Consider the following 26,052-nt stretch of genomic DNA (forward strand, 5'->3'; position numbering starts at 1 on the left):
CCACCTCTGCCTCCCAGGTTCAAGTTATTCTCCTGCCTCAACTCCCTGAGTGGCTGGGATTACAGGCCTGTGCCACCACACCTGGCTAATTTTTGTATTTTTAGTAGAGACGGGGTTTTGCCGTATTGGCCAGACTGGTCTCGAACTCCTGACCTCAAGTGATCCACCTGCCTTGGCCTCCCAAAGAGCTGGGATTACAGGCATGAGCCACTGTGCCCGGCCGGCATTATTTTTTATTTGCTTTGTAGCACAAGTATTTGATTGATTGATTGATTGATTGATTGCCTCTTACTTCTACAGCTAAATGAAGGGATTTGTTGATGACTTTCTTCCAAGAAAGAAAAGAGAAGTGTGCTGCAGTTTTCTTTCTCCCTTTTGTTTGAAGTTTTCAGGATAGGTGTTAACAGATGAACTTAGGTTACTTGAATGCCTCTTCTCTTTCCTGAGAGGTTGATTTTTCATCTGGTTTGTGCCTAAGGCTGCCCCTTTGTGATAATGAGGCAAATGTTTATAGCAGCCTAGAGAGTGGTCCAAAGAACAGTTTGGGATGCTGTCAATAGATGACACAAGAAGGACTCACCCAGATAATAAGAACATGGTAGCTAGGTAATTATTCAGTTCTGTGTCACTCAAAGCAGTACTTTTCCATGTTGGTTGCACAAGTAATTACAAAAAGAGCTTTTAAAACCTAATGCTTCCATACTGACCCGTCACCCCTAAGTCTCAGGAGGGTCTGAGCAAAGATAATTTTTAAGTTTCCTGGGAGATTGTATGAAGTTGGTGAATCTCCTAATCTTCTATTAGGGGATTCTATTAGGTTCTACTATTTTGCCAGTAATGGCCAAAATCGCAGTTACTTTTGCACCAGCCTAATAATATGGAGTTGGGTTTCAGAACCTCTGATAGAGGCTTCCAGTGTCTTGTTCAAAACTTGGTCGGATAACTCCAAATGGCAGCCAGTTTTTCTGCCAGAACAATATGGGTATGTTGAATGATTGGTTTGTTTTGTATAAGATACACGTGTTCAGCACCTGTGTTCTACGTGCTGAGAGTTTTTCAAGGAACAAGACAGAACCTGCTTATGCCTTAAGATGCTTTCTTTTTTCGTGGATAGAGACAAAAAGTAAATATATAAACAAGACTGTGGTAAGTGTTAGGAAGGAAATAAACTAGAAAATTAGGAGTCAAAGAAGGCCTGTAATATGAGGAATTTTTGCAAGCCTTGAAGAGGAAGAAGGAGAAGCTGTACCTAGAACCAGTGGTAAGGCAGAGGGAAGAGAAGGTGAAAAGGTTCTGAGGCAAGGAGAGTGTGTTTGAGGAATAGACTCCAGGTGCTTTCAGTTATCTAGAAAGAGGAGTGGCAGATCATAAGCAAATACCAGGCTGACAGAGTTGCCTGGGCTGGAGTGCAGTGGTGCGATCTCAGCTCACTGTAGCCTCCACCTCATGGGTTTAAGCAATTCTCCTGCCTGAGCCTCCCAAGCAGCTGGGATTACAGGTGCATGCCACTACATCTGGCTAATTTTTGTATTTTTAGTGGAGACAGGGTTTCACCATGTTGGCCAGGCTGGTCTCAAACTCCTAACCTAAAATGATCTCCTCACCTTGGCCTCCCAAAGTGCTGGGATTACAGGCGTGAACCACCATGCCTGGCCTGACATTTCTTATAGTTTGTACAAATCACTCAGTATGTTCTTGCCAAACAGTACACACTCTGCAAGGGAAACACAAAAAGAAGCATCCTCCAGGAGCCAGGATAAGGTATGCTGGACAGAGAGGGTTCTGCTCTACTAGTCAATAATTGTAAGGAAAAAGTTAGACAGTCCCAGTCAAAATGGCGATTTTTAAAAAGACAAGAAACAACAGATGCTGGTGAGGCTTCAGAGAGATAGGAACGTTTTTATACTGTTGGCGGGAATGTAAATTAGTTCTACCATTGTGGAAGAGGACGTGGTGATTCCTCAAAGACATAGAACCAGAAATACCATTTGACCCAGTAATCCCATTACTAAGTATATACCCAAAGGAATATAAATCATTCTATTATAAAGATATATGCACAGGTATGTTCATTGCAGCACTATTCACAATAGCAAAGACATGGAATCACCAAAATGCCCATCAATGATAGATTGGATAAAAAAGTGTGGTACATATAAACCGTGGAATGCTATGCAGCCATAAAAAGAAACAAGATCATGCCTTTTGCAGGGACATGGATGGAGCCGGAAGCCATTATCCTCAGCAAACTAACTCAGGAACAGAAAACCAAATACCACATGTTCTCACTCATAAGTGGGAGCTGAACAATGAGAACACATGGACACAGGGAGGGGAACATCACACACTGGGGTCGGTTGGCGAGCGGCAAGTGGGGAGGGAAAACATCAAGAAAAATAGCTGATGCATGCTGGGATTCATACTTAGGTAATGGGTCAATAGGTGCAGCCGAGATCGCGCCACTGCACTCCAGCCTGGGTGGCCCAAACCATGGCACACATTTACCTATGTAACAAACCTGTACATCCTGCACGTGTACCCCAGAACTTAAAATTAAAAAAAAAAATTAAAAAAAAATTTAGGCAGTCCTGTATGACACCATGATAAACAATGAAAAGGAAAAAATTCAATTAAATGTTTGATATTCAGAGGATTTGTGCTAATCCCTTACAGAATACAGACTATTCATGTGGCGATAGCCACAGACATTCAATTCTCTGACTTTTTTTTTTGGAAACAGAATCTTGCTCTGTTTCCCAGGCTGGAGTGCAATAGCATGATCTTGGCTCACTGCAACCTCGGCCTCCCAGGTTCAAGTGATTCTTCTGCCTCAACTTCCCAAGTATCTGGAATTACAGGTGCCTACCACCATGCCCAGCTAATTTTTTTGTATTTTTAGTAGAGAGGGGGGTGTTTCACGATGTTGGCCAGGCTGGTCTCGAACTCCCAACCTCAGGTAATCTACCTGCCTCAGCCTCCCAAAGTGCTGGGATTACAGAAGTAAGCCATTGCACCCAGCCTGACATACTAATTTTGAGGTCTTTACCCAAACTTTCCGGAAGGTGGAATGTCTTTCAATTATCTGTAATGCTGGAGAAATCAAATATGTGCCTGTATAAGACCTAAATATTTCTTTCTTTCTTTCTTTTTTTTTTTCTGACACAGAGTCTCGCTGTGTCGCCCAGGCTGGAGTGCAGTAACGCAATCTCGGCTCACTGCAAGCTCCACCTCCTGGGTTCATGCCATTCTTCTGCCTCAGCCTCCCAAGTAGCTGGGACTACAGGCGCTGGCCACCATGCCCCGGTAAATTTTTTTGTATTTTTAGTAGACACGGGTTTTCACCGTGTTAGCCAGGATGGTCTTGATCTCCTGACCTCGTGATTTACCCACCTCGGCCTCCCAAAGTGCTAGGATTACAGGCATGAGCCACCGCACCCGGCCAAGACCTAAATATTTCTATGGATTTCATATATTTAAAAATCTCCCCTTGGGAGGTGGAGGCAGGTGGATTACTGGAGGCCAGGAGTTTGAGACCAGCATGGCCAACATGGCAAAACCCGTCTCTACTAAAAACACAAAAATTAGCTGGGTGTAGAGGTGCACACCTGTAATCCCAGCTACTCTGGTGGCTGAGGCATGAGAATCACTTGACCCTGGGAAATGGAGGTTGTGGTGAGCTGAGGTCTCACCACTGCACTCCAGCCTGAGCAATAGAGTGAGAATCTGTCTCAAAAAATGTCCCTTCTTTGTTTCCACTTAAGACTTTTGCTTAAATTGTGGAAGGTCACTAACAGCTTAACATCTAATGGTAACCACAGAAAAAGGCTATACTGATTTATTTTTGGCAAAATGTTCTCTAAGATCCTACTGCTCTTAATTTTTTTCAATCATATAACCTAGAATTAATTTTCCTGGTTGGCATGTTGTTCCTCATCCTCTAAAACCATGGGGTTTAGTGCAAATAAAGCAACTATAATTAATATGCATCCTCAACCATAATGTCCAAGAATTCCAAAAATCTCCAAATACTTTTACATAAGAGATCATAATGATGTCTTGATTAAACAGGAATGCTTCAAAACATCTTAATAAAAAAGATAACTTTCTCTTTTTTTTTTGACAGAGTCTTGCTCTGTTGCCGAGACTGGAGTGCAGTGGCACGATCTCAGCTCACTGCAACCTCCACCTCCCAGGTCCAAGCAATTCTCCTACCTCACCCTTCCGAGTAGCTGGGCTTATAGGCGCCCGCCACCATGCCTACATTTGTATTTTTAGTGGAGACAGGGTTCCACCATGTTAGCCAGGCCGATCTCGAACTCCTGACCTCAAATGATCCACCCGCCTCAGCCTCCCAAAGTGTTGGGATTACAGGCGTGAGCCACCACGCCTGGCCTGAGGTAACCTTTCTAAACAAGTCCCCAAACCTGAAAACAAGGGACACAAGGAAACTTTTGGAAGTGATGAATATGTTTATTACCTGGATTATGGTAATGGTATCACAAATGTATACATATGTCCAAATTCAGCAAATTGTAGGCATTAATTATGTGCAGTTTTCTGCATAGCAGTTAAAAATAAAGCTGGAGAGGGAAGAAGAAATATAATTTTAAAAGTATTGAAGATTATATATTTTTACATTAAATTTACAAATCCACTTGCAAAGAAAACTCACTCTGTTATTTAAAAAAACAAAAAACAAAAAACCAAGATTGTGGTAATTATTAAAATATTTATTTTATCCCTAACAGCAATATATGATTTTTGTAAGCTCTTCCCATGATCCAAGTAGGAGTGTGAAAGCTCGCTGATGAGATTGCAGAAAGGTGGTGACAGAATTATAAGCATGGCTATCAAGTAAGAAAAAACAAGTCATCTGGGCACGGTGGCTCACACCTGTAATCCCAGCACTTTGGGAGGCTGAGGCAGGTGGATCACCTGAGGTCAGGAGTTCAAGACCAGCCTGGCCAACATCGTGAAATCTCGTCTCTACTAAATATAAAAAATTAGCCAGGCGTGTTGGTGCAGGCCTATAATCCCAGCTACTTGGGAGGCCGAGGCAGGAGAATTGCTTGAACCCAGAAGGCAGAGGTTGCAGTGAGCCAAGATTGTGCCACTGCACTCCAATCTGGGCACCAGAGCAAAACTCCATACTGAAAACAAACAAACAAAAACAAAAAAGAAAAACAAGTCAGGAAATGTCCAGGGAACTCTAATGCCATTTTCTCTTTTGTTGAACCTTATACAAGACAAAATGGATTTAAATAGCACCAGGAGGCTGGGTGTAGTGGCTCACACCTGTAATCCTAGTGCTTTGGGAGACTGAGGCAGGAGGATTGCTTAAGCCTCAGAGTTTGAGACCAGCCTGGGTAACATAGCAAGACCCCATCTCCACAAAAAAAAATAAAAAATAAAACATTAGCTGGGCATGGTGGCAATGCCTATAGTCCTAGCTATTCAGTAGGCTGAGGCAAGAGGATCGCTTGAGCTCAGGACTTGGAGGTTGCAACAAACTATGATTGCACCACTGCTCTCTAACCTGAGCAATAGAGCAAGACCCTGTCTCTTAAAAAAAAATTGCACTAGGATGGGTTTCTTCTGGAAATAAAATGCCTGCAATGCCTATAAAACCAGTTGACTGGGGCTGGGTGTGGTGGCTGACACCTGTAATCCCAGCTCTTTGGGAAGCTGAGGCGGGTGGATCACCTGAGGTCGGGAGTTTGAGACCAGCCTGTTCAACATGGAGAGACCCCATCTCTACTAAAAATACAAAATTAGCTGGGCATGGTGGCGCATGCCTGTAATCCCAACTGCTTAGGAGGCTGAGGCAAGAGAATCGCTTGAACCCGGGAGGTGGAAGTTGTGGTGAGCCGAGATTGCACCACTGCACTCCAGCCTGGGCGACAGAGTGAGACTCTGTCTCAAAAAAAAAAAAAACAAAAAAAAAAAACCTAATTGATTGGAAAAATACATGTTTACAGTTTACAGTTTCCATCAGTTCTTAGGCTAAGTGGTATAGGTCACACCTGTAATCCCAGCACATTGGGAGTCTGAGGTGGGTGGATCACTTGAGGCCAGGAGTTTGAGAGCAGCCTGGCCAACATGGTAAAATTCTGTCTCTACTAAAAATACAAAAAAAAGTAGCCAGGTGTGGTGGTGCACACCTGTAATCCCAGCTACTCGGGAAGCTGAGGCAGGAGAATCACTTGAACATGGAAGTTGGAGGCTGCAGTAAGCCAAGATCGTGCCACTGCACTCCGGCCTGGGTGACGGAGCCAGACTCTGTCTCAAAACAAACAAACAAAACACCCTATAAACATACCAATTACAGTACCTGGAAATGAAGGTTAAGTGTTACCAAATTAATAAAAATAATTAATTACTCTTTATTTGCTTTAGAAAATAATTTGCCTTGAGGCCAGAGGACCATATCTATCTTGTTCATTGTTGTATTCCCAGCCTCTAGCATTGTGCCTGAGACATCACAGATCCCCTTTAAATACTTGTTGAGTGAATTCACTTTTTAAATAACAGCCACATTTCATCCTTTTGATCTCTCCAAACTTGATTTAGATGCAACTTCTCCAGGAGTGCTTATGTTACTCAAAGAGAAACAGATGCACAGAGAAGGAATGAGATGCTCGGGGATGTTTTATCAAGGAAACCAGCAAACCTTCTTTTTCCTGAAGACCTTTTAAGATTAGGACAAGCAGCTGTTTATAAAAGCAGAACAGTGTTAAGATTTGAACTGTCAAGTAGGATCATGCTTTGAAGTATATTCTTGGCTAAAAGCAGGGGATAAACTAGATAAAACTTGGAGACTCTTAAGACCTGTCCCTGATTAAATGGGCCTACGAGTGAGAATCTGAAGAACAGCTCTCTGGCTGAACGTATCCTTTGGATGTTGTTATTACCAGCGGCCTCTAGATTTGAGAACAGTGCTGAGCATGCTTTTAAATGATCTTTGAGGTACTTTAAGCTACCCATAGCTGAAAGCATACCTAGCCCTCATTTCTGTTTGCTTGAACAAGAGCCTGAAAAAGAAGTCTAAAGAACTTTCTAGTGATGTCCTTCACTCCTGTTCCAAAAAGAACCTGTGTTCTTCACCGAGTTAAGGAAATTTCACAACCCCCAGGGGCTAATGTGGAGTTCATTTTCACTTACTGCTGAATCAACTGAAGTTCCTTACAGAGTCTTTTCCTAGAGTGGAAAAGTATCTGAGCTCTTCAACCTACTATTCATTAGTGCTGAGAGACGAAAATCATGTTAGAGTCTATAATGTAATGGAGCATAAAACATTTAAGTTGTGAATCTGCATAAAATGTGTAAAAGATGAAAAAAGCATACTTTAATGTTTATCAGTACTTATTGATCAGTGAAAGAACATTTTCATTAATGCCTCGGCCTGTGAATGGATGTCAATAAAGATGAGTAAGAAGGTATTTCATATACACACACTTGTTCAATATTTATTATATGTTTATTATTCATAATTTATTATTATTTATATGGGAATAATAACCTCTTCTGTAGCCAACACAGTACCTACCCTAGTATACATACATGGTGTATTTAAATATGTATTAATTAAGTAAATTATAACAAAGTCACAAAACTGGTGAGCTCAATATAAGAAATAACAGTGCCACTACAACAATCTTCAAACTTTAAAAATGACTTATTACATAACTAATTTTATGAATATAATTAAAATAATCTTTTTGTCTCAACATGTTCATATGTTAGATTCATATATGTGGATTTAATGTTTACAATACTGTAACAAAGTTGGAAACTGCTGACTGGGAATCACTTTTTTTTTTTTTTTTTTGAGACAGAGTCTTACTCTGTCACCCAGGCTGGAGTACAGTGGCACAGCTTCTCTCACTGCAAACTCCACCTCCCAGGTTCAAGAGATTCTCTTGCCTTAGCCTCATGAGTAGCTGAGATTACAGGTGTGCACCACCACACCCAGCTAATTTTTATATTTTTAGTAGAGATAGGGATTCACCATGTTGGCCAAGCTGGTCTCGAACTCGCACCCTCAGGTGATCAATCTGCCCTGGCCTCCCAAAGTGCTGGGATTACAGGAGTGAGCCACCACGCCCAGCCTGGAATCACTTTTTTTTTTTAAACCAGCTTTATTGAGATAGTATTTACTTGACAAAATTTATACTTCAGTGGTTTCTAGTGTATTCAGAGTTGTGGAAGTATCTCCACAATCTGATTTTAAAACCATTTCATTGCCTCCCAGAAGAAACCCTGTACATAGCTATTAACAGTCACTCTCGATTCTTCATCCCCCTTCTCCCATGTCAGCCCTAGGCAACCACTGATCTACTTTCTGTCTTCTTTCTTACTTTATTCTGGACATTTCATATAAATATAATCAAACAGTCAAACCTTTTATATCTGGCTTTCATACTTTTTATTTTTTAATTTAATTTTTTTTTTTGAGACAGAGTTTTGCTCTATCACCCAGGCTGGAATGCAGTGGCTGTATCTTGGCTCACTGCAACCTCTGCCTCCTGGGTTCAAGCAATTCTTCTGCCGAAACCTCCTGAGTAGCTGAGATTACAGATGCACACCACAACGCCTGGCTAATTTTTGTGTTTTTAGTAGAGACAGGGTTTCACCATGTTAGCCAGGCTGGTCTCGAACTCCTGACCTCAAGTGATCCGCCCACCTCAGCCTCCCAAAATGCTGGAATTACAAGCATGAGCCACCATGCCCGGCCTAATTTTTAAAAAATTAAACGTCTTTGTGTAATAATTTTGCCTTCTGAGTTGGCTTTCTAGGGAATGTATCTGGCTTTTATCACTTAAAATTATGTTTTCAAAGTTCATCTGTATTGTACTATCAGTACTTAATCTTTTTTTTATGGCTTAATAACATTCCAGTTTGTGTATATACCATTTTTGTTTATCCAGTCATCAGCTGATAGACATTTGGGTTGTTTCCACTTTTGGGCTATTGTGAATCATGCTGCTGTGAACATTTGTATGTAAGTTTTTGTGTGGACATACGTTTTCATTTCTCTTGGGTTGCTGGGTTATATGGTAACTATGTTTAACTTTTTGAAGCACTGTTTTCCAAAACAACCTTCATTTTACATTCCTACCAGCAATGTACCAGGGTTTGAGGGTTCTAATTTCTCTACATCTTCAATTACACTTTGTATTAGTCTGTTCTCATGCTGCTAATAAGGACATACTCGAGTAGGGTAATTTATAAAGAAAAAGAGGTTTAATGGACTCACAGTTCCACAGGGTTGGGGAGGCCTCACAATCATGGTGGAAGGCAAAGGAGGAGCAAAGTCACATGTTACATGGTGGCAGGCAGGAGAGAGAGCATGTGCAGGTTTTATAAAATCATCAGATCTGGTGAGACTTAATTTTTTGGTTGTTTTTTGGAGGCTGAGTCTCGCTCTGTCACCCAGGCTGAAGTGCAGTGGCATGATCTTGGCTCATTGCAACCTCTGCCTCCTGGGTTCAAGTGATTCTCCTGCCTCAGCCCCCAAGTAGCTGAGATTACAAGTGCCACCACTATGCCCAGCTGATTTTTTGTATTTTTAGTAAAAATGGGGATTTCACCATGTTGGCCAGGGTGGTCTTGAATTCCTGATCTCTGGTGATCCGCCCTGTTTGGCCTCCCAAAGTGCTCGGATTATAGGTGTGAGCCACCGCACCCAGCCTCGTGAGACTTACTATCACGAGAACAACACAGGAAAGACCCACCCTCATGATTTAATTACCTCCCACTGGGGCCCTCCCACTACACGTGGGAATTATGAAAGCTACAATGCGAGATTTGAGTGGGGACACAGCCAAACCATATCACGCTTATATTGTTTGTCTTTTTTATTGTAGCCATCCTGATGAGAGTGAAGTGGTATCTCATTGTGGTTTTGATTTGCATTTCTCTAACAACTAATGTGTTGAGCATCTTTTCATGTGCATATTGGCTATTTGTAGATCTTGTTTGGAGAAATGTCTACTCAGATACTGTGACCACTTTTTAATTGGATTATTATGTCTTTGTTGTTTAATTATGAGTGCTCTTTATATATTCTGCATACTAAACCCTTACCAGATACAGACTGTCCCTACCTTATCATGGTTCAACTTAGGAACCATGTCACCTAGGCTGGAGTGTAGTGGCACAATCTCAGCTCACTGCAACCTCCACCTCCCAGGTTCAGGCAATTCTCCTGCCTCAGCCTCTCAGGTAGCTGGGATTACCGGCACGTGCCAACATGCCTGGCTATTTTTTTTGTGTTTTTAGTAGAGATGGGGTTGGCCAGACTGGTCAACCATGCTGGCCAGGCTGGTCTCGAACTCCTGACCCCAGGTGATCCGCCTCAGCCTCCCAAAGTGGTAGGATTACAGGCGTGAGCCACTGTGCCCAGCTGACTTATGATTTTTTGACGTTGCAGTGGTGCTAAGGTGATACGCATTCAGTAGAAATTGTGCTTTGAATTTTGAATTTTTATCTTTTCCCAGACTAGTGATACATAGTAGATAATCTGTCATGATGGCTCAACTTTCAGTCAGCCACATGATCACAAAGACAAACAACCCATACTGTATGGTGGTCTGTGTTACCAGATGATTTTGCCCAACTGTAGGCTAAAGTCAGTGTTCTGAGCACATTTAAGGTAGGCTAGACTAAGCTATAATGTTCTGTAGGTTAAGTGTATTAGCTGCATTTTCAACTTAAACAGTATTTTCAACTTACAATGGGTTTATCAGGACAAAACTTCATTGTAAGTTGAGGAGCATATGTATTTGATTTGCAAATATTTTCTCTCATTCTGTTTTGTCTTTCTTTGCACTTTCTTTTTTTTTTTTTTTTTTTTTTTGAGACGGAGTCTCACGCTGTAGCCCAGGCTGGAGTGCAGTGGCCGGATCTCAGCTCACTGCAAGCTCCGCCTCCCGGGTTTGCGCCATTCTCCTGCCTCAGCCTCCCGAGTTGCAGGGACTACAGGCGCCCGCCACTTCGCCCGGCTATTTTTTGTATTTTTTTTAGTAGAGACGGGGTTTCACTGTGTTAGCCAGGATGGTCTCAATCTCCTGACCTCGTGATCCGCCCGTCTCGGCCTCCCAAAGTGCTGGGATTACAGGCTTGAGCCACCGCGTCCGGCCTCTTTGCACTTTCTTAATGGTGTCCTTTGACACTTCTATTTTGATGAAGTTTAATCTACTTTTTGTGGTTTCTTGTATGAAAGTTTTTAATTTTAATGAAGTCTAGTTTATATTTTCTTTTGTCATTTATGCTTTTGGTGTCATATGTAAGAAATCATTGCCTAATCCAAGATCCTGAAGATTTACTTCTCTTTTTCCTCTTAGAGTTTTATAGCTTTACCTCTTACATTTAGGTGTGTGGTCCCTTTTGGTTTATTGTTTTGTGTGGTGTTAGGTAGGGGTCCAACTTCATTCTCTAGTATGTGTATATCCAGCAGTCCCACCATTGGTTTAAAGGACTACTCTTTCCCAATCTAAATGTCTTGGCACTCTTGTTGAAAATCAATTGACCATAAATGTAAGAGTTTATTTCTGGATTCTATATTTTATTCCATTAATCCATATGCCTATCCTTATGCCAGTTCCACACTGTCTTATTATACCTTTATAGTAAATTTTCAAATTAGGAAGTGTGAGTTCTCCAACTTTCTTCTTTTGACTGTTCTGTGGGTATCACTTTTGCAGGTCTTACTGAGGTAGGATCTAAACCTTAGTTTTGCAGTTTCAGGATCTTTTTTTTTTTTTTTTTTTTTTTTTGAGATAGGGTTTCTTTATCTTTTCTTTTTCTCTCTTTCTTTCTTCTTTCTTTCCTTTTCTTTCTCTGATGGAGTCTCTGTCACCCAGGCTGGAATGCAGTGGTACAATCTCGGCTCACTGCAACCTCCGCCTCCCGGGTTCAAGCAATTCTCCTGCCTCAGCCTTCCAAGTAGCTAGGATTACAGGTGGTGCACACCACCACACCCAGATAATTTTTGTATTTTTAGTAGAGACGGGGTTTCCCCACATTGGTCAGGCTGGTCTCGAATTCCCGACCTCAGGTGATCCACCCATCTCGGCCTCCCAAAGTGCTGGGATTACAGGTGTGAGCCACCACACCCAGCTAGGTCTCACTGTTTCACCCAGGCTGGAGTACAGTGGCGTGATCACAGCCCACTGCAGCCTCGACCTTATGGGCTCAAGTGATCCTCCCAGTTCAGCCTCCCTAGTAGCTGGGACTATAGGAACATGCCACCATGCCCAGCTAATTTTTCTTTTTCTATTGTTTTGCAGAGATAAGGTTTTACCATATTGCCCAGGCTGGTCTCAAGCTCCTGGGCTCAAGCAGTCCACCTGCCTTGGCCTCCCAAAATGCTGGGATTACAGGTGTGAGCCAGCAAATCCAGCTAGTTTCAGGATCTTGATTGTATAAGTTTTCTCCAGAGTGAACAGATACTAAAGCATTGATTCATATTCCTCAAACTTGCAGGAAAACATCACAAATTTACATTGTCAGATATTCTTTTGGTGACCTAAACCAAAATGGTTATACAGGGAATTTTCCATTCCAAGATGCCAAATTAGTTACTAAAATAAACATGCCTGATAAACATGGAATTGGAAACTCAGGCTGAGGGGAAGAATATAGTGTAATGGTTACAAGTTATAGCCTTTGGGGCCAGACAGTTCTAAGTTTGAATATTGTTTCTGTCACTCAATGACTGTGTAACCAGGACAAGATTTTAGACTTATCTGTAAAATTTGGGGCGGGGGGGAATTCCCTTTCTCAGCGGGCACGGTGGCTCACACCTGTAATCCCAGCACTTTGAGAGGCTGAGGTGGGTGGATCATTTGAGGTCAGGAGTTCAACACAAGCCTGGCCAACATGGTGAAACCCCATCTCTACTAAAAATGCAAAAATTAGCTGGGTATAGTGGTGCAGGCCTGTAATCCAAGCTGCTCAGGAGGCTGAGGCACGAGAAGCGCTTGAACCTGGGAGGTGGAAATTGCAGTGAGCTGAGATCGTGCCACTGTACTCCAGCCTGGCCGACAGAGTGAAACTCTGTCAAACAAACAAACAACAACAACAACAAAATCCATTTCTCATAGAGTAGTTGTGAAGATGAAATGAAATAACAAAACATAAACCTTTAACACCTTGCTTGGGACTAAATTTCAGTAAATGTATCTATGATAGGATGTTTCTTTCAAGGTGTGGAGAGCCACTCTGTCATAGCACAGGCTTTCTGGATACACAAATCCCCGTGTCCAGATAACAGGGCCTCTTTAATTGGAAAGACATTGGGTAGGAATGGAGACATTCTTTTTTTTTTTTTTTTTCTTTTGAGACAGAGTCTCATTCTGTCATCCAGGGTGGAATGCAATGGCGCCATCTCGGCTCAACTCAACCGCTGCCTCCCGGATTGGAGTGATTCTCCTGCCTCAGCCTCCCGAGTAGCTGGGATTACAGGCATGCACCACCACGCCCAGCTAATTTTGTATTTTTAGTAGAGATGGGGTTTCTCCACGTTAGTCAGGCTGGTCTCCAACTCCCGGCCTCAGGTGATCTGCCGGCCTCGGCCTCCCAAAGTGCTGGGATTACAGGCGTGAGCCACTGCACCTGGCCAGGAATGGAGACATTCTTATTCTGGAGTGGGATTGAGGGACCTAGAGAGCGTAGCCACCGCTTGGCTTTAGACAGCCCATTGCCTAGTGGAAACGGTAGGCCAGTGTTGCTAGATTTTGATGTTGTTCGTGATATTGATTCTTGCTAACTTCAATTGCAAAATGTAATATTTACTAATTTGATCCCTAAATTCTGAGATTTAGAGCCATCTTCTGCAACATTTTTCCAGAGTCCCCATATTCAGAAACCACAGTTACTGAGATACCGCCAAAATTTAAGACAGAAGTGAAAACCCTTCACTGACCAGTGAAAATAAATGTCACAAGAACTTACGTACTTAACACAGGAGAACCCCACAGAAAATCTTTTCACAAAATCTGACAGTCTAAGCTAATAAAAGTTTATCGATGTCTAAGTTCATAATGGCATAGAAGCAACAAAAAAGTAGGAAAGAAGATTGTTAGGTAGAAGAATTGAGAAGTGTCAGCCCAGTAGTGAGGAAGGAGATAGCAAAAACAGAAGTTAAAAACAAAACAAAAACACAAAAACCTGCATCCTAGAGACCATTTATTATAGGGACAAATTTTGCATATTTTAGAGAACATTCACTGATTATAATGGCATACAATAATGTTGATAATTCTAGTACTGCTCTTTAATGACCAAGCCTAAATAATTTTCAGAGGGCTGCATTCAAGAAAACACGAATGTTTTTCATTAGATGATGGGGAGGCCACTCAAGTTTTTCGTTTAAGTGGGATATCATTCTGCTGTGGTGTCAGATAGATGAGATGTTACTGGCCTTAAATTTGACTCAACAAGTTGAATTTGCAAACTAAAGCACTATTCAAATAAGTAGTGTGGGGGGCCCCAGAGATAAACTCTTTCTTTGCATTCTTAGTCTAATATGTGGTTGTTATAAGTAACCTTCAGGAAATCAAAGTTGCAATTGTAACCGCCCTTTCAGCAGGGTTTCCTCCCAGCCCTGTCAGTATCTCAGTTAAATAGAGGTATGTTGATCCACTCTGGAGGGCCTTCATGGGGAATATAAAGAATGAAACTACTTGGCAACTACCATTATGTATACCGCAGCCATTCCATTCTGGCTAGGCATAAACAAGCACAGTGACGCTCCTCAGTGGAGGCTGAAATTCAAGAGGTTTCTGTCAACTGTGAACGTGAAATATCACCTTCACTGGATCTGAAATGGTCAACAGATTTGAACAAACATAAAGTAGGCCGACCGAAGTTCAAACATTTCTTTTGTCTAGCTCACGTTTTCACATGGATTTTAAATTTTTAATTCGGTAGAAAGCTAGCTAAGGACCTGCAAGGAGGAGACCCTTAGAATTTTACAGCTGGAGGACTTTTGGAAAACTTGTGCAGCCTCTTCCTTTTACAGAAGGCAAAACCGAGGCCCTGGGACACGCTAGGATTTGATGTAGGTCACTCAGTTAATTCGTGATGGATCGAGAGGGAACCCAGGTGTCCAACACTTTCTTAGGCCGGCGGTTTTCCAGTACATCCTGTGCTCCTAAACCAGTATCACCCTCCCCCACGGCTCGCTTGCTCTCTCTTCTTAAATTCTTGCGTTTATTTTTCTCTCCCTTCGTAACTGTGCAATGGAGAACGGGAGCCTGAGCCTGGGGAAGACTGGGTTGCAGCCGCAGCCTAGGTGCGCGCTCTCCCCTGGCTTGCGGCGTGGGGCTGGGTCTCCGCGGCGGGCGCCGGCCACGGCAGGTGCTGGCACCTGGGCTCAATCGCTGCATCATCGCGGCACCCTCCGTGCTCTCGATTCTACAGCACGGGCGCGTGACACCCAGGTCTCCGCGCGAAAGGAGAACGTGGGGCTGAATCCACGGCTCCCTAAGAAGGACGTCTTTGGAAACCCTCGCCCTTCCTCCGCGGACCCGGGCTGCCCGAGAGATGCCCTGCGTGTGAGTGACCTCGGCGCCGACCCCGCCACTGGTGAGCTCGCGGCTGGGGCGTGCCCTGCCGGGGCCTGACGTGGCGGCTGGACCGCGGGGCGGGCAGCGCGGGGGGAGAGGCCGCCGCGAGGGCGCGGCCTGACGTGGCGGCCGCGGCGGGGCGGCCGGGGGAGCCCGGGCCACTGCACTGCCCCGCGCTCCGGCCAGAGGGCGCCCGGCCCCAAGCCTTCCCCGCCCCGAAGCCGCCCAGGGCTCCGGGAGTAACCGCGCCAGCGATTGGGTTGGCGGCGCGGCGGGGCCATGTTGGAGCGGAGCGGCGACCCCGCCTCTCACCGCCCTCCGCCCTGGGTCGGGCCGCGCCAGGAGGGAAGGGCAGGGGCGAGGGGGATGCTCCTTCTCGGGAAGCCCAACGCGGCTGGAGCCGCGGCAGGAGCGGCGGCGGTCACGGCCGCCCCTCCGCGACCGGGCCAATCAGCGGCGCGGGCACAAATATGCAAATAGCGCGCCGGTGCTGCCGGAGTGCCGCTCGCAGGGGCTGGTGGGGTCGCGCTGGGGGAGTGAACTGGGCCAATCAGGCGGGTGCGTGGCGGCGCGGGGGAGGCGGTGCCCCTTCACTCCTCCCTCCACTCCCTCCCGGCCCCGCGCTGACAGGGGGGCCTGGCCGCGCAGCCGGTAAGTGCCGCCGCCACCGCCGCCCGCCGCTACCACCCACCGCCTCGGGCGTGGGGAAGAAGCCCGGGGGCACAGCGGGGCAGCGGCCGCTGCTCAACTGGTGGGGTGATGCGGGGGCGGGTCGTGTCAGCCGGGTGGTCGCCTGAGGCCGCCCCCGCCCGGCCAGCCGCGCGTGTCAGTCTCAGTCGAGGCGGGGGGCGGCGGGGGCGCCTCAGTCATGGCGAAGCGCGAGAGTCAGCGAGCGGCGGTGAGTACGTGCAGCCGCCGCTGCTGCTGCCGCCGCTCGGCCGGAGGCGGGGGGGGGGGTCGGGGCAGGCGGGGCCGCGTCGCTGCCTGAGGTGAGGGGTCCGGAGCCGGGGCCGGGGCCGGGGCCGGGCGGGCGGGCGGGCGGGCCGGCCCGCGGGGAGGCCGGGGAGGGGGCGCTGACCGCACGTGCGGCCCAGCCAGCCCGCGGCCCGCCCCGCGCCTGTCATGGCTGCGGGCTGCTGCCCCCGCCCCCCGGCCCGCAGCCCCCTGGGTCGGGACTCGGCCGCCGCGCCTGTTGCGTCGGGTGGAGGTGAGAGCCGGGCGGCCAGGGCGTGGGGAAGGCGGGCCCCCTTCCCCGCCCAGCGCGAGGTCGGGGCCTCCCCCGGGTGGGTTCCCTCACGAGGGTCGGGCTTCCCTCCATCCTGCAGCCTCTTCCCCCGCCTGTGCCGTCTCGCCTCCGTGAGTCATGACAGGGCGTCCCGCGCGGGCACCAGATGTCCCGGAGCACGGGACGCCCCCGGCGCTTTCCCAGGCCTTGTCTCACGGTTCTGACTGCAGTGCCTTCCCCGCGATCCTTCACCCCGAGTGCCGCTCCCCGTCTGCAGCGTGGCCCGGACCCCGCAAGCCCCCGTGTGTGCGGCCGCGGTCGTTTTCTGGGTGCCTGGGTGTGGGACGTGCGGGGTGGCTCCAGGGCTCTCTGCGTGGACATCCAGCCCAAAGCCAAGCACGACCCGGAAAGCCCGGGTGTCTCACTGGCTGTCACAGCTGCCAGCTTAGACTGGTTTCTGTTTGTTCTCATTTTTATTTTTTTAATCTTTTTTTTTTTCGGCGGGGGGGTTGGTTTGCTTTTTTTTTTAAAAAAGAAAAATAAAACATTTCAGAACAAAGTAGATGAGAATTTTGTTGTTGTTGTTGTGATATTTAAGTGTTACAGTTACTTTCCTGAAAGTCTGGGATTTGACGCTATTGTGACATTTATGTGAAATATTCATACCTAAGAATTCCCCTGTATTAAATAAAGTTATTTTCATTAATAAAATTTCTATCAGCATTTAGTTTCTCAATTTTGCATGCTACTTTGCACCTTTTCCTTTTTTCCAGTTCTCCTTAAAATCTCCATTTCTACTTAACCAGCTATGGTCTTAAATGAAAAGAAGGCTTATCTTGTGTAATGTTACTCTCTCCCTAGACTCTAGATAACTGTACAGGTAGTTTTAAAAAGAATCACTAGGTCTGCAAACACTTGAATGTATAAAAGCTGAATTTAAAGGAGGATTCTACATTGCAGAGGGAGGAGTTTGTTTTTGTTTTTTGCAATGCAAAAGGATGATCTTAGTGTTTTTCTTTTCTCTTGGGTTTACAGAATGCGAATTTAGAGATGCTGTGTTGTAACAGCAGGCCGCACGATATTTGATAAGTATTTGTTAAATAAAAGACTTCTATTGCTCGAATCAAATTCTATCTGTATTGTGTATCTTCAAATACTTTCCAATTCTTATCATTCTTCTTCTTTTTTTTTTTTTTGGTATTGAGACAGAGTCTCGCTCCGTCACCCAGGCTGGAGCGCAGTGGCGCCATCTGGGCTCACTGCAACCTCTGCCTCCCAGGTTCAAGCAGTTCTCCAGCCTCAGCCTCCCCAGTAGCTGGGATTACAGGTGCACGCTACCACGCCCGGCTGTTTCTTCTATTGCTTTAAAAATTCACGTTACGTAGTTATAGTTTACCACAAAGTATTGGCAGGTCTGTGTCCTTGGAGAGTTTCCTATAAACTACAGACCACATAATGTAGACGTGAAGTCTGTGTTACAGACGTGAAGTGTATTGGGAAGAGTGGTTGCCTCCTAGTTTTGGTTAAGGGTAACTGTCATTCCTGAACAATTTCAGGTAAGTATGTATAGTATTGTAGTTAAAAACAGCAACAACAAAAAACCCTTGTGATTGATTGACAAGGAGATTATATCCTAAGGGCATAGGAAATAACATAAGATAAAAGCAATGCTAGTCAAAAACGGTACTAAGTTAGGTGTGTGAGCAAGCTACTTTAATCGGGGGCTGCTCTAATAGGGAGGCTGATGCAGGAGAATCACTTGAGCCAGGAGTTCAAGTCCAGCCTGGGCAACTTAGTAAGACTGCATCCCATCTCTATTAAGAAAAACAAAATTGAGGCCGGGCGCGGTGGCTCAAGCCTGTAATCCCAGCACTTTGGGAGGCCGAGATGGGCGGATCACGAGGTCAGGAGATCGAGACCATCCTAACACGGTGAAACCCCGTCTCTACTAAAAAATACAAAAAACTAGCCGGGCGAGGTGGTGGGCGCCTGTAGTCCCAGCTACTCGGGAGGCTGAGGCAGGAGAGTGGCATGAACCCGGGAGGCGGAGCTTGCAGTGAGCTGAGATCCGGCGACTGCACTCCAGCCTGGGTGACAGAGCGAGACTCTGTCTCAAAAAAAAAAAAAAAAAAAGAAAAACAAAATTGTGATGCTTTTATAACCAGTAAAATCCTCTTCTTCGATAGAGTGCTGGCTATGGAGAATCGGGACCTTGTCATTTAACTGTGTAGATAATATTCAAGTTTCTTGACATCTGTGAGCCTTAGTTTTCTCCTGTATAAAACTTTGTTTCCTCCAGTTTTACTATTGTAGGATTCTAAGTATCCCATGAGGTCTGTCCTCTGAAATCAAAAACTGTTACGGGGTGGGCAGGTATGAATACAGATAGAAAACCGTGTCCATGGAAAAAGCCCATGACGAGATAAGATTAAGGAAACCATAGAATTTTCAACTTGGAAGTATCTTTTAGAAACTTTTAACTCCAAACTTATTATCTAATGCAACCAAATGCTTTCTACAAGGCACTGTGCTAGACCTTCCTGGTTTACCTCTGGAAACAGGATAGAGCTGAAGGATGGGTAAATATATGAATTTAGGAGGCAAGAACTGAAGTAGGAATGCAGATTTTAAAGTAAAATCCATTGAATCTATCAGTAGTAAAATAAAATTTTGGTACATGTGAAAAGTTTAGATTTTCTAAAGATGTGTTTATTGATCAAAATGTCATAGAGGAAAAAGCTTACCCCCCATGAATAACAGAGAAGAAAAATGAAATCCTAGAGAGTCTATAAAGAAAAACTATGACTGAATTAATCTACTGGGGAAATTTCATCAGGTAATGAGTGAATAAAAACACAGGTAAGAATATGGAAACTTGAGGCAGTTGGTCAGAGTAAAAACTAATGGAAGCATGTTGTAAGTGCTTGGAAAACTTCAGAAGCCAAAGATTGGAGTCAGAAGAGATTTATGGATACTGATGAGATAGAGTTATTTTAACCTTTTAAATTCTTTGAAGTTGTCTTTACGTGGGATATACATTTCTTATATGAGATTTAGCTTTTTTTACACTTATTTACGTTGTAAATTTAAGGTGCCACATTCCAGTTTTATAACTGTTCTCTATCACTTTGCGCTTCTGTTTACTTCCTTATTTGGGCTTCACTCCCTTTTCCACCTCTTGGAATTTTACCAGCCTGTGAATACTCAGGTCAAATTCCACCTTGTGAATAAAATCATATCTTGTCCTTGTAGCCCTTAGGGATTTCTCCTTCCCGTGAGATCTTAGTATTATTATTTGTTGCACTCATTTGACATACCATGTACAACTTCCTGACATTTCCTCTGTTGAATTGTCTTCAAGCTTTCAGAAACACTTTTTGCTCCTTTCTTTTAGAAACAGTTGGAAAGCTGATCAAGTGACAGTGGGAGACCCAGAGAAGGGGAAACCACTTCGAACTGTAATTTATTCTCTGGACTCAAAGTAATTCACATCCATTTATTCATTAAACATACATATTTTGAAGTGCTCCCTTAATTTATGATATATGTATTAAGTACATAATAAGTGATCCCTGCCTTCATGGAACCTACCATCTAGCAGTGCAAACAGATAAAGAACAAGTAAATAAACAAATGTAAAATTACAACTTATGATCAGTTCAGTGAAAGAAAACAGAGTGCTGTGGTGGAGAAAATGGGGAGAAATTAATGTTGCATGCTCAGAGAAGGCTTCCCTCAGTTGGTGATACTAAGTGGAAACAATAAGAAGACAGGTCAGAAGATAAAAGAGTTTCTTGGAAGAGAGAAAGATATATTTGAAGGCTATGACACAGGAAAGAACTTAATATTTGAAAGAAATGAAAAGTTCAGGGTGGCAGAAGCATAATAATAAGGCAGAAAACAATATAAGCTGAAATGAGAGATAGAAAGCAGATTATACAGGGCCTTGTAGGGCATATTAAAGACTTACAGGTTTTACTAAAGACATTGCAGTTGTTGAAGATTTTTAATTAGAGAAATGATACGCTTTAATCTACATTTAAAAAATGCTACTTTGAGAATGGATTGGAGAAAGGCAAGGGTGAAAGTAAAGATACTGTAATACTACAGTAGTCCAGGAAAAACATGATAGTAGCCAGATTATACGTATATTTTAGAGAGGAGATGGTGAGGTGTGGAGGAGGAACAACTGACAGATTCATGATGGATTGGATGTGAAAAGAAAAGTGTCAAAAATGATTTCCTGGTTGCTGGCTTGAGGAACTAGATAGTTGGTGGTGTGTGATTTACTGAGATGAGGAAGGTGAGGGAAAGGAAAGACTTGGCAGGAAAACAAGTTTTGAACACCATCCCTGGACAAGTGCTTCAGAAGAAGTCTGCCTTTATCTGAATGATAAGCACCTTAGAATAGGTTTAGCTGGAAGTATGATACCATACAATGACATATTCATATTGTGTTGAGAGGAAGAAGTAAGCTTCATATTTATGTTAGAAAAACTGGTGAAATGATCTTTTTTAACAATGCACTTCAGTTTTTGAAAGTTTATTTGAATATTTTTGTAATACAGATTTTATTAAATATGAAAGTTTGAGAGAAATGAACTCAATACAATATTGAATGGGTATATATAGTATTGGGTGATGGTGCAGAATACAAAAGTTTTATAATCTTGATATTCTCAGGAGAGTAGCATTCTTTTCAGTTATTAGCTTGTAAGGGAGCCTGATATTAAATTTATAGTTTATAATGAGGCTTCTCATTTAATGGTGCTTATAAGTAGAAGTTATAGTTCAGTCATTACTAGCTATTATTTATCAAATAGCTGTCAGATGCTGATGTTTCTGTTATAATTTGGCATTATGAAGTTAACCAAGCAAATATTAAGTTTGGTGTTTGTTTGATTTTTACTATGTTTCAAAACATTTTAAAACTAATAATTTTAAACATTGTTATTGCTATAAAGGGACATAGTTTGAAACCAGAAAACAGATGACCTTTCTTGTGTAGTGGTCATTTCATATTAATTTACCTACTAACTAGTAGCAGTATAAAGAATATTCGATTTTATTCTATTGGAAATCAGTAACTGTGATTCTGAAAGATAACTGCTAATATATCTGGTTTTGTAAGAGGAAGGAAAAAATGGTATTTTTTGATTCTGTCTTTGCAGTGTTTATCTTTAAAATGGCAATCAGATAGTCACTAAAATTTTTTTCTTCCATTTAAGGAACTGAGTACGTTTACCTAAAAAAAAAAAAAAAAAAAATCTAGGAATTTAGGATTACAGACTTGGTGTAGTCTGTTTTACAGTTGAAGCAACGGAGGTACAGAGGAACTGAGTTGCCTGAGGTTTCTAATGTTAGGGAATGCTTTATTTCATGGATTTCATAATTTAGTGAATTCACCACCTATTCCAATATATGAACACGCTTATTCTGCTTTGGTGAGTGTTTATTGAAATTAGTATTGTTATTGGCACCCTGAAAGCTTTCATTATATTCTTTTCTAGTTATTCCCTTTCTCTATTGCTAGGGTGACCATTATCTTGATGTCTAAAATCCATAGATTAGCTCTGCCTATTTTAGAACTTTATTAAATTGAATCATGTAATATGTGTTCCTCAGGTCATGTTATTTTTGTGAGGCTAATCTGTGTTTTTCTTTTTTTTTTTTTTTTTCTTTTTTGGCTTGGGGGATACGGAGTCTTGCTCTGTTGCCATACTGGAGTTCAGTGGTGCGATCTCGGCTCACTGCAACCTCTGCCTCCCAGGTTCAAGCGATTCTCCTGCCTTAGCCTCCCGAGTAGCTGGGATTACAGGCACCCACCACGACGCCTAACTATTTTTTTTATTTTTAGTAGAGACAGGGTTTCACCATGTTGGCCAGGATGGTCTCAATCTCTTGACCTCATGATCTGCCCGCCTTGGCCTCCCAAAATGTTGGGATTACAGGTGTGAGCCACCGCGCCTGGCCTAATCTGTTTTTCTATATAGAAGAGTTTATGCATTTTCATTGCTGTTGATTCTAATGTATGATGGATTTTTTTAGTTTTGCACTATTATGAATAATACTGATTCCTACATCTGTCTTTCGGTGCACATGTGCACACATTTCTGTCAAGTATGTATTTCTGGAAGTGGAGAAACTGGTCATAGCTATGACATGTTCAACTTTAGCAGTAATGCCTTATAGTTTTTCAAATTTGTTGTTCCAATTTCTACTCCTTTTAGCAGTGTGTGAGAGTGCCAGTTACTTCACATTCATTTGTATGATTTGATTAAAATACTGCTATATTTGAAAAACTTTGTGCTTTTTTTAATCTCTGAAGATGAGTATTTGATGATGAATAGCTACTTCTGCCTAAATGAGATACAGTGTAAAGGAATATGAGATAACAAATATAAACATTTATAGTTCAAAAATGAATACCCATGTTGTGCCTGTTGGATTATAGCAGATTCTAACAGAACCCAGTTTTATGTTCTTGAAGATAAATGTCAAGACATACAGTGTCTTTTCTTGATCCTTAAAGAAGTTTAGTTTTTAAAATAGAATGCACTTTAGGGAATATGGTGTGTGAAGAATGATAAAATACATATCTAAACTTTAATCAAAGAAATCTTATTGAATTATAGAGATTAAGAGAAAACTTTTATCAAGGTAAACTTGATAGCTATTAGGTGGAATGCACAGAATACTTTGAAATAAGTTCCTGGGGAAGAAGCGGGGGGTGGGGAAATATGACAAAGATCTGTATTATTTTTGAGATTAATAGAAATTTGTCAGTAATGACCAAAGTCCCCAGGCCTACTGATAGGGGGTATACATCATAAGTAGAGGCTTAAGCTATTACTTTCTTAGTATTCCTTAGGTTGATGAGTTCAGGAAGGGCACTAAGAGGCTAAATGATCTTAAAGTAGTGGGAAATTGGGTTTTATATCTTTATTTTATACCATTAGTAAGAAAAAATTTTAAATAATTTGCGATATTCTAAGAAAAGCAGATTTGAATTTCTCAAAGATTTGAGTGAAATCACATTTGGAGGATATAGTAGTGAAGATGTGTCAAGTTTGACTGAATTTGAAATGCTAAGTAAGTGGATTTGGTAAACATGAAATCACTGCATAGATACTTACATCTAGTATTAAACTACTTTAAATGAATCAGAAAAGGAAGGAAAGCCATAGGGAAGAAAATTCAAGGTATGGTTTCATAGAAGTGAAGAAAATTTCCAGGAGGTGAAGGGGTTAATTGAACTGAGTTCAGAAGATTCTTAAAGCACTCAAAGCCTAAGTGGTATGTAATAAATGGGAACACATAGACAATTAGAGGCTTCATATAGAAGACAGAATTTGTGTTTAGCTTTTGTTGTCACTTTGGTTAGTGATAACTTTTCTTAGTGGTCAAAGATGGATTGAGAGAGCCATTTGGATTTGTCTAGGAGGTTGTTAGTTACCTTTGAAAGTACACATTTATGGGAACAAGCTACAGAGTACAAGAAGTTAACAAGTAAATAGGTATTTAGAAAATGGAGGCAGCAGATCACTTATTTTCAATATTTGGCATTTGATGGAAAAATTGAAATAGGATGATTTGGTTTTTACATTTGTGTTAAGGTAGGGAAGGTTGGTCTGCTGATGCTCAAAGGCAGAAGAGAAGCAAGCAATTGCAAAGAGGCAATTAAAGATCCTGGAAAGGGGGACTGTGGGAGGGCATAAGTCTTTTTGAAAGGCTAGATGGAATGTTTTTTGAGGTAAACGATCTGTCTTTGGAAAAGAGCCATGTTTTCTAAGAATAGCAGGAAGAAAAAGGACATAGATACAAAGATAGATATAGTGCTTCCTTCTGAAAAGATGGTTATTTAGTAAATTTCAGCAGGAAAATCTCAGAAAACAAATTGTCCTTAGGTAAGAATGGAGAAGTTAGGACTGAAGGCTTGAGGGGAGAGAACATAAAATAGCTACAGTGAGATAGCCTAGTAACAGAGGAACATATTTTTAAATTTCTAAGGCAAAAGAAGGGCTATATTGAAGGTAAAGTGTATAAATTAATATTAACCTTGTATTAATAAGGTGCTAGTCATATAATAAATACTACAAATATAAATAGTCAGAAAATGTTAATTTAATTGAACCAAGGATTGACAATAAAATTACAGTGGTGATGGTAATACAGTATGGTCGGTTGAATGAATGAAAAAAGTCACACAAGTATTGAAGGTGATAAGAGAACAGTATTGGAGATTATTTAAGGCAAAATAATCTGAGGAGGTCTGGAGAAGCCTGTTGATCATGGGAAAGTTTAAATGACTGTATGCTCTTAGGAAAGCAGAAAAGAGGTGCTGGAGGTGACTGATATGAGAGGGAAAGCTACGTTTAGTTAAGCACTTACAACTGTATTTTGAGCATATTCTTTCAAAATCCTGTGACAACTCTGCAAAGTAGGTGGTAATGATAATCAACTCTGAGTCGCAGTCTAACTTTTCTATTTAAAGCCTTCGAAAATAATGCATCTGGGTGATACAGTGGCTCACATCTGTAATCCCAGCACTTTGGGAGGCTGAGGTGGGTGGATTGCTTGAGCCTAGGGGTTCCACACCAGCCTGGACAACATGGCAAAACCCTGGATCTACAAAAAAAAAAAAACAAATAAACAAAAAAATTAGCCAGGTGTGGTGGTGCGTAGTTCCAGGTACTCTGGAGGCTGAGGTGGGAGAATTGCTTGAGCCCAGGAGGCGGAGATTGCAGTGAACTGAGATGGACCACTACACTCCAACGTGGGCAACATCAAGACTGTGTCTTAAAAAAAAGAAAAAGAAAAATTCTGCATTTAAGTTAATTTTCTATTTTTAATATTAATTGAAATTTAGCATTAGAATAAATACTTAGGCCGGGTGTGGTGGCTCATGCCTATAATCCAGGTACTTTGGGAGGCTGAGGTGGGTGGATCACTTGAGGCCAGGTGTTCGAGACCAGCCTGGCCAACATGGCGAAACCCCATCTAAAACTAAAAATACAAAAGATTAGCCGGGTGTGGTGGCACGCATCTGTAATCCCAGCTATAGAGGTTGCAGTGAGCTGAGATCATGCCACTGCACTCCTGCCTGGGCGACAGAGCACAACTCTGTCTCAAAAAAAAAAAAAATTTTAAACTTGATTTTGTTTGGGTGTAATGTTCAGGACCACTTTAATTAAACAACTAGACCTGACTCAGTGACAACTGGGAAATTTGTCATCTATTTTCAGTATCAGCCCA

General features: G+C 42.8%; 1 protein-coding gene across 10 annotated transcripts in view; it reads left to right on the forward strand.

The window, feature by feature from the left end:
- CHD9 (chromodomain helicase DNA binding protein 9) overlaps positions 1-26,052 on the forward strand; it is a 274,674-nt gene that overhangs the window by 58,464 nt on the left and 190,158 nt on the right. For 4 of the 10 annotated variants that reach the window (XM_038008484.2, XM_073015371.1, XM_007993234.3 and 1 more), the window contains exon 1: positions 16,122-16,223. The exons of 3 other annotated variants lie outside the window; for them this stretch is intronic. The gene's annotated coding sequence lies outside the window, so the exon portion shown is untranslated. 3 more of the 10 variants (XM_073015372.1, XM_038008487.2, XM_007993228.3) reach the window with 2 other exon arrangements.

The sequence above is a fragment of the Chlorocebus sabaeus genome, chromosome 5 (assembly GCF_047675955.1).
Source record: "Chlorocebus sabaeus isolate Y175 chromosome 5, mChlSab1.0.hap1, whole genome shotgun sequence".
In the NCBI taxonomy this organism is placed as follows: domain Eukaryota; kingdom Metazoa; phylum Chordata; class Mammalia; order Primates; family Cercopithecidae; genus Chlorocebus; species Chlorocebus sabaeus.